Source organism: Sceloporus occidentalis, unplaced genomic scaffold (genome assembly GCF_023333645.1).
Source record: "Sceloporus occidentalis isolate IW3139 unplaced genomic scaffold, rSceOcc1.0.p SCAF_84, whole genome shotgun sequence".
Classification (NCBI taxonomy): domain Eukaryota; kingdom Metazoa; phylum Chordata; class Lepidosauria; order Squamata; family Phrynosomatidae; genus Sceloporus; species Sceloporus occidentalis.
The window spans coordinates 2,236,712-2,254,711 of record NW_028317064.1 but is presented as its reverse complement, the minus strand read 5'-3'; the positions used below and the strand labels follow the sequence as shown (position 1 = coordinate 2,254,711).

The following is an 18,000-nucleotide window of genomic DNA, read 5'->3' as shown; positions in this document are numbered from 1 at the left end:
CAACCCTCTCAGTAAAGTAAAACGTCATTACATTACATCTAAGCCTCTAGTGCTAACATTTCTCCTCCTCTGAAATAAACGTCTCTCCTGTACTTTGTTAAATCCCTTTAAGTATTTCAATGTTTCCATCATATCTCCTCTCTCTCAAGCCGAACCTATTGAGTTCCCGCAGTCTTTCCTGATCATTTTTATCCAGCAAGCCATTCGCCTTTTTTAGTTGCCGTTCTTTCATTTAAATACTATGTTCCAACAACTAGCCAATGCATGCATTTAGAGCCATTAGCATATGACCCCATCGAAGCATTCATTATACCGTCAGGTCAAAGGCTTCTAATTCTATTCCTTGTCATAACAGTAAAATTAAAGACATTTCCCGTTCTATACAAAGTCGATCAAAGCTTTTTTTTCCAAAAAGCTTAAATTAATGAGCGTACAAAACTCATTTATAAAATAGAACATATGCTTCTACTGATGAAGAACACATTCCGAATCGGAATAATACATTAATTCGTTCGGTAATAAGGTTAAGAGTCCAATTACTCATTCATTTACTTTTTTTCCTTATTTATGTTTGTGGAATCATCAAAACAGGATAATATTAAGGAGAAGGATCGAAGTACACAGGACAATGCGTTATTCTCGAGGTACTTTAATGTCCTTCGTTGGTGAGGTGGCGCTGGACATTAAACTGTCCCTTTAAAAGAGATGTACGTGAGTGGTATGGGGTGCGCAGAGACCGTTTGATCTGGGAAACCTAAATCAGATTTAGACCTTTAGATTTAAAATGTATCCAAAGAGAAAATCTTCACCTGCTTTAGCAAATTGAGATACAGCAAGGAACCGCCGAAAAGACTTCTGTAGGATGCATTTTACATGTGCGTCGCCAGCTAGTGGACCCAAAGGGACCTTGCAGAAGGACCCAAGGGGACCTTATGGAGGCTCAACATATTTCACTTCATGTCATATGTTTACCACCAGTCAGTTCCAACGTGGATTGAATGTCTTGAGGTGAGGTCATGCATGTGCAGAGATTGATTTTAATGGGAATGCTTTCCTGGCACTGGTTGGCTGCTTCAGTCAGCCAATCAGTGGCAAGAATTGTTGGACCATCAATGAGGAGAGGAGCTGCAGGTCTATAGCTTCTTCCTAAGGTTAGTGTTCTATTTTGTTTAATTAAGAAACACAAATTCAGCTACAGATAAAGCTATTTCATATGCATTTTTGGGGGAGGCTATAAGGTGCCCGTACTGTCCCTTTAACCCTTTGAGTGAAGTTGTCTCTGTTACTTTAAAGGACAAGTCATTTTGTCAGGAAACAAGCTCTTTGTGGCATTTGATTTCCTTGAAGCAGGTAGAGTACATTTTGGTTAGTTTCATATTTCCCGACCTGAAATATTTATTTCTCGTGTTATGATAAGATTAGAATATTTGCAAAAACGGGAATTGTGAAATGTTACATATTTAATGGAGTGCTCTAGAAATGTAATTCAAAGATTAAATCCCACACAATGTCCCTGCGGATGAATCACAGATTCTCTTCTGTTAACTGTTAGTGAGAATTTCGAAAGGAAATGACAAGATGTTTTCCAAGCGATGTCGTAGTTAGGACCATTGGGGCAACTGTTGTGGCTGCGTTTCTACCTGTTTGATGTGTTGTGGCTTCATAACACCCAACTGATGATAATCAATCAGACCAGGTAAAGCAAGATGTCTCAATACAAGAGCACATAAAAGGTCCATTATTTAAGTGATGCCTAAATGACTTGGCTGTATTCTCTATCCATATGCAAGACATCTTCAAGTTGCAGTAACCCAGGGGGTTATTCCTCTCCTCGGCAGCCACTAGTCTCCTTCTAACATTGAATGCAAGTATCTGTACTGAACTACACATGCTTTAACTGAGTCTTACGTGAGTTGAGTGATTGCTTACCAACATAACATTTCAGGTGTCCAAACCGGGACGGCTTTGTTGAGGAGTCGGGACAGAGGTGGGAAGGGGCAGGACAGGGCCAGGGGTAGGACTACTCGTCTACTTTACAAAAAGACCTGAGAGGTGGGTCTATGGTGGGTGTCACATTAGGCATTACAAAGGCTGTAGCTTTGTAGCTGATGTCCATTTAGTTCATACCCAGGACATTTTATGCAAATTTGCCCCCACTTCCCATAATCCCAGAGTGAGACCTAAATTGAAACACTAATGTCAGCCCAACTCATTTCATGGACTCTTTGTGCATTGGTTTAGCTTCTACCTTCTAACGCTAGAGAGTCCCTATCACAAACATCTGATCATGAGGCATCAATTAAGCGTTCTACGTCGTAGTGAAAAATTACACTGAATATTTTTTGTTGATATTTGAATAAAAAGAAAAAAAGGTATGTAAAATATGTAGTAAACAGGTAAAATAATACGTTTTTTGGGACAATCTAGAACATGACAGTTACTGTTTAAAAGCTTTCCGTAGCCGAATTTGCTTGATTGCTTCTAAAATAGTACTTTTTTTTTCTATTTTTTTGGAATACAATTTACTATTGTTGCTGAATCGTTATACCATCATCTTTGAAACTTTTGATAACCCGTAAGAACTTTCATTTTTCTGCTTGATGTGTCTAGATTATTAAATGCAAGCGTTTAAATAGCTTACATATTTTCATAATTCATTCATTTCAGAACAATCGAGAGAGACATGTTCCTTTAAAATTTTAGAATGTATTTGTGTCCCATTGTACAGCGTTGTGGAATATGATGGCGCTATATCAATAAATAATAGTTACATATATATATTATATTTATTTATATATATATATATAACAAGAATAAAGTCCTAACGTTGGATTCAAAATATGTCAAACATGGAAGTAAATTGTAAGTTATGACCAATGGTCAGTCCAGAATTCCCAATCTCTTACTCCTTGCCTACCATTATAATAAGATACCTAGTGGTGGCCCTCAGGACCACTGTGCCGAACAATTTATCAAGATATGTTCACAAGAGGTAAAATCAGTGTGTCACTCAATTTGACAGATACATGTGTGTGAATTAATGACGCTGCCCCGAAAGCCTCATCTTCGGGGAGGTTTCGAGGACTCGTTCCGACAATATATGCAATGCGATATTTCACAACATTGGGATGTCTATAAGCGCAAACGACCGAGGGTTATTTCCATACTTTTAATATGGGGAAACCAAGCTGTGATAGGACACCATGATGGAGGACAGAGTTATTTTTATTTTATACCCCCCAACTTCTAATACAACCCCCATAACAGGTCTGATTCTTCTAGGTGGGGCTATCATCCCATGATGAGTAGAAGACATGGGGGCAAACGATCAATGCATTTTTGTATGTGGGGATTGTCTTCGGAGAAGAAATCTTCGTATGCTTGGGAATTGGAGCCACTGCGGCTAACATAACTGTTAACAAAGCGCGCATGTTCAACTGCTACCAATGATGACCGCATACAAAGAGGGAGCCATTATGTTCTTGCCAGGTTAGGGTCTGTTCTCCTTGCTACACGCAATGCAGTCAATATGTTCTTCTAATTGTTCACCTTTCTCCATTCCATGCATTCTGTAGACATCTAGTACCTCAGGCGTGGTGGCTTTGGCTCTGAATGTCACCTTAATCATATCTGTTTCAAGCACTGACTCCACCATGTTATTTTTTTTAGTAAACCCAAACAGCCAATGAAAGTTCAACAAAAGTGTCTTAAGTTGTAAACTACAAAACCTAATAGAATCTTGAAAAGAATCTCAGTAGATCAGCTCACGATCTACATTCAGCTGTTGACTCGCTTTCGTCGTACGACACTTCAGCCTTTGCTGGATGCAATTTACCTGCCGCATTTCTCTTGACAAAGCCAATAAGTGAAACGCGTTGACGAGACCTCACATGCATCAGACTAAGCCAGGGGCGTCCAACCTGTGGCCCTCCAGCTGCTGCAGGACTACATCTCCCATACTCCTCAGCCAGCCCCTTAGCTGAAAGGGCATCGTGGGAGATGAAGTCCTGCAGCAGCTGGAGGGCCGCAGGTTGGACGCCCCTGGACTAAGCCCTTCTGTAAGGATCTTAAGCTTGCTATGGGAAAAACATGAATCAGAACCTAAGAAACTGAATGCTGCGTGTGAGCCGGTAGTTTGTTGATATTCTTTTTAAAAGCTTCATTAAATTTTATCCAATGAAGGGTGTATTTGTGAGAAAAGAAAGCATTTTTTAAATAAGGAAACCACATATGGTCAATTGTTCTTTATGTTCAGTTTATTTCCATTCTTATACAACCACATAATAGAGATGTACCGATGCAAGATGTTCACTGGCGTATTTGGGTTTTTCTTTTCTTCTATGATGTCATTTGTACTGTATTACCTAATATTTTGTATAGTTTCATAGCGGGCCTAATAAATAAATGGCACACAATACGGATACTTAAGCTTCTTATATGCTAGCCCCATGTAAGTTGGTTGCATCTCCATCCTCGTTTTGTATATTATTTTTATTATTATTATTATTCAGAAAAAATATACTGAAACTGCTATTAAATACTTATTTTATAAAAACTAGGCTCAGATACATTTTTCGGTGTGTTTTATGGTTAAATCATCAAAATATAGATCACAATCCACAACCGAGGGTCACTGCCTTCTGTTAAAGGCAAAAACATTTAATGTGAATGTGTATTCCAGCTGCAATTCAACACAATGAGCCGGAGCTGTGAGTTTGAGTGCATTGTCATGTTTTGTAATTAATGCTTTCTTTTATCACTTTTTTTCCCCCCCAGGAATGTGCTAAGTACAGAGAATAATGTAACGCTTTTGTTTTTGTTTAAAAAAATAAAATAAAAAAATGTGAACAAAGCAGCTTACATGGAGAGACGACCATTCATACTTTTCTATTGTACTAAAATAACCAAGCGACGTGCATTGTTTACGTGGGTGTTTAGTGTGATGGAAGTCTTAAATTATTTTATTTGCTTAAACGGAAAGTCCCATGGGAAAAAATATTTTTCTTCTTCAGGATAAAATACAGCGTTTTCTACATTAACTGAAAAAAACCTGGATTTAAAGCAAAACAAGCAGATCGCAATGACACCAACAACAAAAAATAATTTTACTCTCCACTCTAAATATTATAAAAGTGACAGAAATTATTTTTTTTAAAGCTTCCACTATGCATTGTTTTATATTGTATGTAAAGTATAAGTATGTGATTTTTTTTAAAATCATTTATATGTAGGGAAAGGGACTTTGGAAATACCAGCATATAAAGAGCAAATGCTCTGAAAAATACCCATCGTCTTATATTCGAGGTCGTCTTATAATCGGACCTCAAATGGAGGTCTGACTACAAGACTAAGATCCAGAGCCCCAGCAGCGCTGCAGGGGACCTGGATCCTCCTGTCTGGCAGCCGGTGAACATCTGCGCAATGCACGCAGATAACCTCCTCTGCTGCCAGCACTTCCGCTGGGGGCTTCTATGACGGAGCACCAGCATAACATGACCTGCTATGGGTGGCAGAGTGGGATATCAGGGAGGCAGAGATGCGTATGGGGGGTATGAGCCATATCTGGGGGGCAGAGTGGGATATCAGGGAGGCAGAGTGGCATATGGGGGGTATGAGCCATATCTGGGGGGCAGAGTGGGATATCAGGGAGGCAGAGTGGCATATGGGGGGTATGAGCCATATCTGGGGGGCAGAGTGGCATATAGGGGGGTATAAAGCATATCAGGGGGGAAGAGTGGCATATAGGGGTTATAAGGCATATCTGGAGGCAGAGTTCTAAGCCTGGGGGCAGATGTACATAATTCGTATTTTAGTGTAACCTTGAGATGCATGGATTTAAACATCCAAGACTTTTGTCCTAAAGTAGGGCGCGCGGAAACCTCCTGCCGAGTCAGAGAGAGCAAATGACCCATCGCCCCTGCCTGCAGACAGCCACGTATATATATATATATATATATATATATATATATATATATCCAATCTATGGCGGATTTTATGGACGTAACAAAACACTTTGAATATTGCTTTGTGTTCAGCTTTAACTTGAATACTTAAAACGCATTCATAATGATCCGAACATTCAGTCTGCAACATACTGGTGATTTATTTTGCTTTTTTCACGTACTTCATCAGCGTTTCATTTAGTTCAGCAGCACTTCCTCTTAATGTTAATTGCTGTTTATTTCTAGAGAATTTTAAGAAAATGTTGATTTTTTTTTAAGACAAATGATTCATTCCATATTCATGTCGTTCTCTATAAAATTATGTTTAAGATTGCATTGCTTTTAGCAGGTTTTATTCCCCCTCTATTTAAAGAGGTTTTAGACTTTTTTATTTATTATTATTTTTTTTTTTAGCAAGGGATTTGATTAAGAAACGGAGTTGGGTCTGCTAAGGCTGAGGATTTAGTGAATAACCAGTATAGTAGTAGGGGTTAAAGGAGACTTTTAAAAGTGTGTCCTCGGGGACAGTCTACACAGACCAGTAAGGCTGACCTCTCAGTAAAATATATATATATATATAAAACTATATAATTGGCATTCGTTCCCTCACACTATCCCTCGTTCAGTGTTTTTGAATATCAGTCCCCCTCTATGGAGACCTTAAATTTTTACAAGTCAAAACGAAATCACTGTAAAGGCCAAAAAACGACTAAACCGCTTTGGAAAGGATTGTCGGCTCTGCGTTCTTTTAACCTTGGCTTAGGAGAACAAACTTCTTAATGCCGCAGGTAATCCCTTTAAGCAGAAGAAGTCAAATCCTTGAAATTTTTAATGTGTGCAGTCTTGTGGTATTTTTGAAGATCGGGATAGGCTTAGAAAGCATGTTCTTGTAGAGGGATATTTATCTCTAGGAGGTTTTTAATTATATATATATAAATATATATTTTTTTAATAATTTTTTTTTGCCACTCTAAAAAAAACCACTGTTAGTCATTTCTGAATGAATTAAAAATTGACCTTTGAATATATTTGCTCATTTTACATGCTTATGAATCTTAACTCACTGGAGAAGACAACTAAACAAGAATAAGGTATCAAATTTTGTCCATTTTTGGCCTTTTTTTAACAGGTAAAATTTTTTTAATTGTAAAATTTATTTTACAAGATTTTAACAATAAGCTGGGTTCATTTTTGGCAAAGAAAGCTATCGATGGGAATTTATTTTAAACTGCCCTTAAAACCATTAAAGAATGAAAAGGTAGGTTGCAAAGTATAATATCAATCATTTTATAGTCTCAATATTATATAGGTAACCAATTATTTTTAATTAGATACATTTCAGGAATTTCGTGCCGTATTACTGTAACTTCCTTAGTATGCTTCCATATAAAATAAATCTAATTACTTACTTCCAAACAATTAAAATGGAAACTGTAATTAAAGGTATTTTGATACAATAATTTGTTGTATGTTAGTGGTTTGATGGCCTCGATTATACAAATTACTACTTTATTGTGCTTTCCTTTTAATAAAAATGACTAATGTTGCTTTGATGGATAATTTTGTTTTATATTAAAAAAAACCCCATAAAGCTGTAATTTATTTAAATCTCTAACTGCTCATCGGCTTTTGTTATTAACTTTTTAAAAACCCAGACTTCCCATGAAATTGATCATTTGTAAGTATAATATATAAAGGTATAGGTGATACAATTCCGTAGTTCTTAATGTTCTAAAACACTAAAGTCCAAGAAGTACCTGTGTATCCACATAAGACCTTTGGATTCAATTATTTCCTATAAAATTTATTTTACTGGGCTGCTGTCTTGAACAAGAATGTACCTAGAGTTATGCATACGCTGAAATGAACCAAGAATATCGCTTAAATGTTGATTGTCTTTAGGGTTATTCAGTAAATCAATGGCCAAATCAACTCTTCTAGAAGGACATGGGATGGCTCTACGGATGAGTTTCCCATGTAAGCTCGGTTTTCTCATTGGGAAAGCTGGTAGTTGTTCATAAAATGGTGATATATACATGGACTCATTGGTTTCTACAATTTACATTATGACTTTAGCTTAGACTAACGTTAGAGCAAGCGCGTTTAGTTAATAGGTCCCATAGCCTGAAAGTCCATGGATATGAGAGAGGGGGATAAGAAAGAAACATTTCAGTATGAAAGTGGGGTAAACAAAGTGAAGGACAGATGCCTAGTTCAAAGACGGAGAGGTCATATAATAGACATAATTTCAGAGCGTAACCAAATATTTGGGCTTGACTAATACATGGGCGGCTTGCTGTAGACATGGTAGAGGTTAATCAAATTAAAGTCTATCCTAAACATAAGATAAGGACAAAGGATCAGGCAATATTTGTTGTCATACAGCAGAGTTTTATGGACAGACCAGATGGGCCAAATGGTTCCACTGCCATGTTCTGTGTTTTAACGAGTAAGAAAAAAGATGGGAAAAGCAAAACAAAGCAGCGTGTTACTTGGTCTGGATCTATCACATTCTAGATAAACGTACAAGTCAATCATCGTGTTTTGCCTCTCAAGCGCAGACGTCTCATAAAGGAATTGTGACAAGCCTCAAAGGTTTGGAGTCTGTACAGTATCAATGAGGTGATGAATATTGTAAGAGAGCAGCGAGATAGCGTCTGAACATCAGAAACAATAAGAAAATAGTTCTCCGGTGTCGCAATGAGTGTTGTATTACCTTCTATTCTCTTAACGTGCTGAGAAAATCACAGTGTGTAGCCTGAAATGATGTGTCACATACGGTTCATCACCGAGAAAGACCGAACAGTTCAATAACCAAGCTCCAAATCCTCATTACCCAACGTTTATAAAGTCCTCAATATAAAGCAAAAGCCTAAATCGGTAGGTGGGTCACGATCTTTGGCGGAAAGCGTGTCAATACAATAAAAACCAAATATGAAAGTAGCTCACGGCACAGGGAAACTGAGAGACGCTGGTTCAATCGTTATAAATACAAATACCCTTTAAAAAGTATATCTCAAATAAATTGGCAGCAAAATCAAAGGAAAAAGGAGGCAGGGGAATTGTTGCATCCTTGGGTGTAAACACTAATGAGGATGTCTCTTGCTGTAGCTTTATATGAATATATACTAAAAACAGAAAGATCAAAACATACAAAAAAGCATAGGGGAAAGGGTACCTGGTAATTGTGATGTCGCAGAAAGAAGTGAGGATTACCAAACCCATCGGGGCTCCTTCGTTAATTTGAAACGGACATTAGGCCGTTAAGCCAGAACAAAACTCTACGAAGTTGGATCTCAGCAGGAGAAAGGTTAGAACTTCTCGGAATTAAGGGGAAACACTTGCGCCATTCCGTATTTTGTCTCTTGGCCACTCAAAACGTCTTTACTCAACAAATGGTATTGGACATCCCCACCCCAAAAATATAGACCTGCTAACCTTTGTCAACTGAGAAGGCAGCTGGGCCAACATACTGGTTACCAATGGAAGAAGGAAAAAACCTCTTGGGATGGTCAACATACAGGCCCTTTAGAGAACATAAACCTTATAGAAAATGTGAAAGGGCATACATACATGTCCTCACATGACTTGCTTTAGTAGGTCATTTTTATCTTGTGTTTCGTTGGTTCCACAAAGTCCCAATAGTGAAAGTCTTGTTTTCTCCACCAAAAAACTGGGACTTATGACCACGGAGAGATAATTGCGTATAACTGCGGGACCAAATTGTCAGCTAAATAGGAATATGAGCTAAACTTTTTTTTTATCTTTGTAGGAAAGGTCTAGCCTCCGGCAATCAGATTTCCCATCTTCCTCATCCTTGAGATCTCAGACCAATCAGCCAATCAGATGTGCTTTAATATACGACTAATACGGTTAATGAATAACAATGTAGTCGCTTAATATTGTTAAAACCATAATTTCAAATACTCTAACAATAAAATTGTTTACTTTTTTATTGCATCTGACTTTTAAGACTAAAAGAGGACTTTCTACCCTCCCTGAGGAATGCAGCTTTAGAATTTATGAAGCAGAGTATCTCGGAGCTTTCTTATAGCGAGGTTAAAGCTGGTTTCCTATTGACCTGGCGTCTTTAATAGGTCACAAGCCACTTCCTAAAGAATCAGAGGACTTTGTAACTTAAAATCATGTTGGTCCCTCAGGTGGCCAAACCGAATTCTGATTATAAAGGAAAGAAACCTTACTGGGCATTTATTATTTATATGCCAGCGATCCTGAAATACACAATTTTGCCAGAAAAATGGTCCGTAACAAACAAATAAAAAGTATTCTTGTTTTATTCTATTTTAACCTATGCAATAACAGTATTTATCCTGCAAAAGGATCCTGTTAGAATATTAATTATTATTATTACACAGCAACATCTTATTAAACCTACACAATACAGACATTTCACAAGTCATAGTCAGGGCCGGATTAATATCAGGGTAGACGGAGCAATCGCTCCAGGGCCCCGGCATTCAGAGTGGCCCTGTACCAGCTGCTCCAGGGCCAGGGACTATCGTTCAAAAGGTTTGGGTCACTGAGCTGTTTTTTCATGGAAAACAAGGACATTTCTGGCTGAAACATAATCGCAAAAAGAGTTTTCTAACCATCACTTAGACTTTTGTGAGTGATAAAGGGCCATTGGAACACAGGAGTGATGGGAGTGATAAAGGGCCACTGGAACACAGGAGTGATGGGAGTGATAAAGGGTCTTTGGAGCACAGGAGTGATGGGAGTGATAAAGGGTCTTTGGAACACAGGAGTGATGGGAGTGATAAAGGGCCATTGGAACACAGGAGTGATGGGAGTGATAAAGGGCCATTGGAACACAGGAGTGATGGGAATGATAAAGGGCCAATGAAACCCAGGAGTGATGGGAGTGATAAAGGGCCATTGGAACACAGGAGTGATGGGAGTGATAAAGGGCCATTGGAACACAGGAGTGATGGGAGTGATAAAGGGCCATTGGAACACCGGAGTGATGGGAGTGATAAAGGGTCTTTGGAACACAAAAGTGATGGGAGCATAGAAGCAAGATGTTGGGATCCTCATCCGAGTCCCCGGCGGTGTTACTCACTTTACCCCACTCTACTTTATCCGTCCCTGAATGGAGACGGCGGGGGAACGCGTGTTGATGATGTCACTCGCAGAGGCGGGGCGACCCCTAGCAGCAAGTTTAAAAACCGGCACTGAGTATCACTCAGTGCTCAGTTATTGTGCTGTATTGAGCTCTTATCGCCTTGTTACCGCTTCTTTGGATTTGCTGTCTCCTTCTACCCTGACCCCGGCTAACGTTTACTGGACTTCACTGCATTTGGTGAGCCTGACCCTGCCTACGCCTCCTGAACTGGGGTAATCCTGCATACCAGACTCCTCCATCTCCCAAACCTTACACAAGATAAAACAAAGAAAGAAAGAAGAAAGAAAAGGGGAAGAAAAGATGTCAGAGTGAGGTTGAAAAAATGAGATACGGCAAAAAAAAAGAATAGGGCAGAAGGAAAGAAATGAGGAAAGAATAGATTGGAAGGAAAAAAAAAGACTGCAAGAGACAGAAAGCAGAGAAAAAATGCAGGAAATCTAAAAAAAAATGTTGGGGCCCCCTGTGGGGTGTCCTGCAATGTGGGGGCCTCCCTTATGCCAGTGAATCCAGAGTGTGATGAGAGCCTGAGTGACATCACAGGAGGTGGAGCTGGGAGAGGGGGAGTGCTCTGGGGGGAGAGCTCAAGTTGGATGCAGGGGATGTCTACCCTGGAGTTAAGCTCTGCAATAAAGAAGTGTTGAAAGCAGCCCAGTGTTGTGTGCCTTTCATGACATGGTGTCAGAAGTACTCACCTGCGCACCTGTTGTTTTGTGAGGATGGCTAAGTTCACTCCACCTGAGCCATTTGACTTCTCCCAGCCTGCAGCATGGCCTACCTGGAGACAGAGGTTTTCACGCTTCAGGATTGCATCCAAGCTGGACAAGGAGAGTGGTGAAGTACAAGTTAATTCCCTTTTATATGCTATGGGGAAAGATGTGGAGCCAGTGTATAATACTTTTACATTCCGAGAGGGGGAAGAATATGACTTTGAGATAGTCAAGAATAAGCTCAGCGCCCATTTTGTGCCCAGGAGGAATGTGATTCATGAGAGGGCATGTTTTCACAAGCGTACTCAGCATGTGGGTGAATCTGTGGAATCATTTGTGCGCAGCCTTTATGAATTGGCAGAGTTCTGTGAGTTTGGAGCTGCCAAGGAGGAGCAGATTAGAGACAGAATTGTCATAGGACTTGCAGACTCAGAAGTCTCCTTAAAGTTGCAGCTGGAGGCTGAATTGACACTTGATGAGGCTATACGGATGGCCCGCCAAAACGAACTGGTAAAGAAGCAGAGTGCTGATATGAGATCTGAAAGCATGGTAGAAGAAGTGCTGCAGTCCAGGAGAGTTACAAATGACAGACAGGGTGTGGGTAGCAGACCGCAGGCAGCAGACAGGCTCAGAATCAGTGGGGTACATCAAACTCGTTGTATGCGCTGTAATCGAACTCATGGAACAAGAATGCTATGTCCTGCGAAAGACAAGAGATGTAGGAAGTGCAACCGTGTTGGCCATTTTGAGATAGTTTGCAAATCAGAGTGTGTTAAGGAAATGCACCTGGACAGACCAGGAGACACAGGAGGTGTCCTTTGTAGGGTCAGTGATTGAACAGTCTCGCTTTGACGATGATTGGCGAATTACACTTACAGTGATGGGTGCAAGGATTGCCTTCAAGATTGATACGGGAGCGGACATTACCGTTATTTCTCTGGCAACGTTCAAGCAACTGCCACAAAGACCACAGCTTGAGAAGGTTGTGACAAAAGTTTATAGCCCTGGAGGCTGCATTGATTGTGTCGGGCGATTTCTTGCCCGCAGTGAATACAAGAAAAGAAGATTTACCCTGTGGGTGTACGTAATCAGAGGTCAATGTGTTAATAACCTTTTGAGCCGGAATGCAGCCTGCAGTCTGGGCCTTGTTGCGAGGGTGCAAGAGGTCACAGAAGACATCTTTGGAGATCTTGGCCTGTTGAACTGTGAGCCAGTCCGAATACAGCTTAAGTCCGACGCAGTCCCATACAGTGTCGCTACACCTCGTAGAATTCCATTCCCACTTCTGCCACAGGTTGAAGCAGAACTTATGAGAATGAAAAGTATGGGTGTTATTGAGGAGGTCACAGAAGCGACTGACTGGTGTGCTCCTATAGTGCCTGTTGCTAAGAAAAACGGGAAAGTTCGTATTTGTGTGGATTTAAAACGGCTAAATGAGGCTGTGAAGAGGGAAAGATACGTGATGCCGACTTTGGAAGATATAGCTCCCTTCGGTATATCATCAGCACCAGAGATTTTCCAAAGGGAGATGAGCTCCCTCCTGAGAGACCATGAGGGCACAGTGGTGGTCATGGATGACATCCTTGTGTATGGGTCCACTCAAGAAGAGCATGATCAGCGGCTGCATCGTGTACTACAGACGGTAAGAGAGTCTGGGCTGAAGCTGAATAAAGACAAATGTCACTTTGGGAAAACAGAACTGTGTTATTTTGGTCACATTATTAGCGGAGACGGTATTAAGCCAGATGCCAGTAAAGTCCTCGCTATCGAGAAGATGAAAAGCCCTTCTGATGTAACTGAACTAAGACAAATACTTGGCCTTGTGAATTATTTGGGCAAGTTTCTACCAGAATTATCCTCAGTGTTGCATCCTATTAATGAATTGTTGAAGAAGGATGTTGCTTGGACCTGGGGACCTTCACAGGAGGAGGCCCTTGCTCTGGTCAAGTCAATGTTGGGATCAGTGTGCCCCCTGTGCTGGGGTTCTATGACCCCTCTAGAAAGACAGTGGTTAGCGCAGATGCTAGCAGTTATGGCCTAGGAGCAGCCCTTCTGCAACTGAACGAGGGCAAGTTACAGCCCATTGCCTATTGCTCTCGTACACTAACAGCAGCAGAGACAAGATATGCCCAAATTGAAAAGGAATGTCTGGCGAGAGTTTGGGCCTGTGAGCGCTTCCAACGCTATTTGGTGGGCTTGGAAGGATTTAGTCTGGAAACCGATCACAAACCACTGGTTCCATTGATAAATACTTATGACATTGACAAAGCTCCCCTGAGATGTCAAAGACTACTAATGAGACTACTAAGACTCAATGTTCGGGCAGTGCATGTGCCGGGGAAGCAACTGGTGGTGGCAGATACACTCTCCAGGCTCCCGCTGGCTGCTGCTGAAGAATCATCAACAGAATCGGATGTTAAGGCATATGTGGATTCAATATTGTCATCTAAGTCCATCTCTTCTGGGAGATTGGAACAGATCAAGAGGGAGACACGTCTGGATACTGATCTCCAAGAAGTTCTAAGTTACATAAAGGGTGGCTGGCCAGAGAGTCGCACAGTGTGGATGGCACTGAATGCTTTCCAGTTGGAGAGAGCGCATCTCACCGAACTGGATGGTTTAGTGCTCTTTCAGGACCGTATTGTCATACCTGCCAGTATGCGTCAAGAAATGTTAGGGTGAATTCATGATGGCCATTTAGGGATTTCCAAATGTAGGGAAAGAGCAGCCACAGCGGTGTGGTGGCCGGGAATAAGTACTGACATTGCAGAATATGTATCAAAATGTGCCTTTTGCCGTGAACGTCGGCCTACACAGAGGAGAGAGCCTCTAATATCTACACCGCTGCCTGAGGGTCCCTGGCAGAAGATAGCTGCAGATTTGTGTGAACTTAATGGAAAAAAATATCTGGTTGTTGTAGATTATTATTCTAGGTACATCGAAATTGCACCATTAGGGGAGGCCACCAGTGTGGCTGTAATCACCCGCCTCAAAAGTATGTTCGCCAGGTGGGGAATACCTTTGGAGCTAGTGAGTGACAATGGGATGCAGTTTGCTTCCATGGAATTTAAATCCTTCAGTAGAGGGTATGATTTTGTTCACTCAACTTCCAGTCCACACTACCCGCAAGCCAACGGGATGGCTGAAAGAGCAGTTCAAACTGGGAAGTTCGTTTTGAAGCAACAAGAACCATATTTGGCCCTCTTAGCATACAGGGCAACCCCAATTCATGCCACAGGATGTAGCCCTGCACAGCTGATGTTGGGGCGACAGATTCGTACCACGTTGCCTTCTGTGCGTGAACTCCAACCTGCCCACCCCGTCCTTCCAGAGGACGTTCGGAGGAGGGATGAGGAGGCAAAGCTGAGCTACAGATTCTTCTATGACAGAAGACACTCTGCGCGTCCATTGCCGGAGCTGCACACAGGCCAGAGTGTAAGAGTCAAGCTGGATGAAGAAAAGAGGTGGAATACGCCGGCAACTGTAGTAGGGCGTTCCCTTGAGCCAAGGTCTTATGTGGTCCGCACAGAAGGAGGGACTGTTGCCCGCCGTAACAGAAGACATCTTCAGCCTGTTCCCGAGGAGTTAGATGTCGAGAATCGGGAACCACAGCCAGTGGAGACCTCGGTCTTCAGAAGCATACCTGCCTCACAACGAGATTCTAGTGGGGATACATCGGTGCCACCATTGGAGTCACAACCACTTTCACCAGGACTTGGGGAAAGTCCTTGTAAAATGACTTCAAGTGGTAGAGTTGTGAAGCTTCCAGTGCGATACAGAGATTAACACTGTAGTTAGAACAGTGGCTTGAAGAATGGGCAGAATAATCCCAAAGCTACTGTGGACTAGGGTAGTCTACCCCGATGTCCTAGATAGATTGTCATATGTTCCTGTAGTTCGTTACTCTTTGTTCATGTGTTTATTGTTGGTTGAAAAACAAACAAAATGTTTTGCATTAAAAGGGGGGAGATGTGATGAGAGCCTGAGTGACATCACAGGAGGTGGAGCTGGGAGAGGGGGAGTGCTCTGGGGGGAGAGCTCAAGTTGGATGCAGGGGATGTCTACCCTGGAGTTAAGCTCTGCAATAAAGAAGTGTTGAAAGCAGCCCAGTGTTGTGTGCCTTTCATGACACAGAGAATAGGCCCTTCTTATATAAGTGCTTCAGGGTCCAAAGCTCCTTAACTTGGCCTTGGTCATGGACCATTACTAGAACCATTTGGTTGCCACCATTAGAGCGTCACGACAATAAATTCTTCCCAATAGGCTTTTAACCCTTTAGTATCTTACAAATCTCAGGGTCAGCTCATTTGGAGCAGCAGCTAAACCAACTTCTCTCTAATCCTTCATCTTCATCACCTGCTTCAAAATCCTCCATCCTTCAAATAAAAGCTGCATCCAAATATGCAAAACCTGAAGGCAAAAAGAGACAAAATCCCATAAAAGTGTCTCTCCCCCCCCCACCAATCAATAATTAAAAAAACAAGTACTTGTTCCTCACCCCCTTAAATACAGATTTCTACGCCATGGGAGACATGACCAAAAATCAATATTTTACTTTTGATGTTATGCTAGAAGATCCAAGTCTGCATAATAAATAAGGAAAACGTGACAGAGGTTCTAGCTTAATATTCTAAAAGATCATTTATGCCACATGAAGAAGCGCCCCGGTCGGTGGTGAAGACGACTTATAAGTCGAAACAGTAACCTCGGCATATTGCCTTCTGTTTGTCCTCTGCAGTCTAATAGTTCCTCAAACTCCATAAACAAAAAAAGACATTTTCCCCAACAGACGAATGAAACGTAGAAGAATGCAGCCAGTCCCACAAGGATAATGAATAATGCATTTGCCGAGAAATAGGATTGTTCCTTCATACTTATTTTACTAAAATCCCTGGATTTAACGGTTGATTTGTTTTCAATTCCTTGTATCCGTCCTCGGTATGTATATGTACTGGGACTTATTTGTGCAGCTACAAAGTGGGATTTATTTAGTTATCAGGGGTCAGCGAACATGTACTGTGGTTTTACAAACTGATATTGAACAGGAAAAACTGCATTAGAATGAGGACGGAATAACAATCAGCCGGAGGGTTCCGGAGAGAATTTTTTTTATATATATAATATATATAACGTATACGGTAGACGAAGCAAAAGAGGGGGGAAAAAACCCACTCTGATTGTCAGTTTAATGAAACTTGTTTTTCTCTCGCTTGTTCCTTTCGCTTGTTTATTGTCTTGTTTTTTTTAGCTATTCTAGCTGTGGTTAGCGGGGGATCCGAGGGCTGAGAGATTCGATGGATGTAACAAAAGCCCAGACGGCCCTTCAAAAGGCTTTAGTTATTAGCTCTTACCTGGCTCGGTTCGATAGGGGCTAAGGAATCGGTATTGTTAGACAGCTGTTCTATGGGCCACGTGGGAGGAAAAGGTAAAGGCCTTTCAAGATTCAACTGAACGCATGTCTATTCACTATTCATTTGGAGCAATCAGAGGCGGAAATCTTTGAAACCCAAATAAAAAGGGCTCGATTCTCTCTTTTTTACTCATTACTTTGTATCACAATAGTCCTGACTTGAAAATGAAACGCAGTTGACATGGGTCCTGTGATGATAACACTTTTTAAGGTAAGGTGTGAGCTTCTCCATAAACCCTTAACTGTAAATCCCCCCTATCGGTGTTAGAAAAGATTTAAGAGACATAAGGTTTAGGAGACATAAGCGGACAATCAAGAACGTATAGGAAAGAGAACCAAATTAAATAAACTCCCAAGAGTTTGTTGGCCACTGGACGGCCAACAACAATCACACAGAATCATGGTTTTTATAATGTATCCTACGTCTTATTTCTCTTAGGAAAGTCGGAGTCTATACTTGACCAATTATTGAGTCAATCCTTCTGGAAGTGAAGCCACAGCTTGACATACCGAAAGGTCAAGTTATCGGAAAGGATCAAAGTTGTCCTCCTTCCAAGCGATAGGTTTGGGATGATTATGATCCCGTGGACATCCAAGAACAGAGTCCTATCAGGAAGGACAATGCAATATAGGAAGAGCGTACGTTTTGGATTCCTTCCCAAGTCCACCACCTCCTTCGAACCTCCAGGCTGTAAACGCATTTCCACATTATGAGATTTTCTTAGATGAAACCACGTTGCCCACGTATGGCCCTGAGCACATCCTGCATTTCAGATGCCAAACCGTAAATTAATCATA

General features: G+C 41.2%; 1 protein-coding gene across 5 annotated transcripts in view; it reads right to left on the bottom strand.

Moving 5' to 3' along the window:
- Nucleotides 1–18,000, bottom strand: part of LOC149285097 (catenin alpha-2) — a 581,118-nt gene that overhangs the window by 91,577 nt on the left and 471,541 nt on the right. The window lies entirely within an intron of this gene.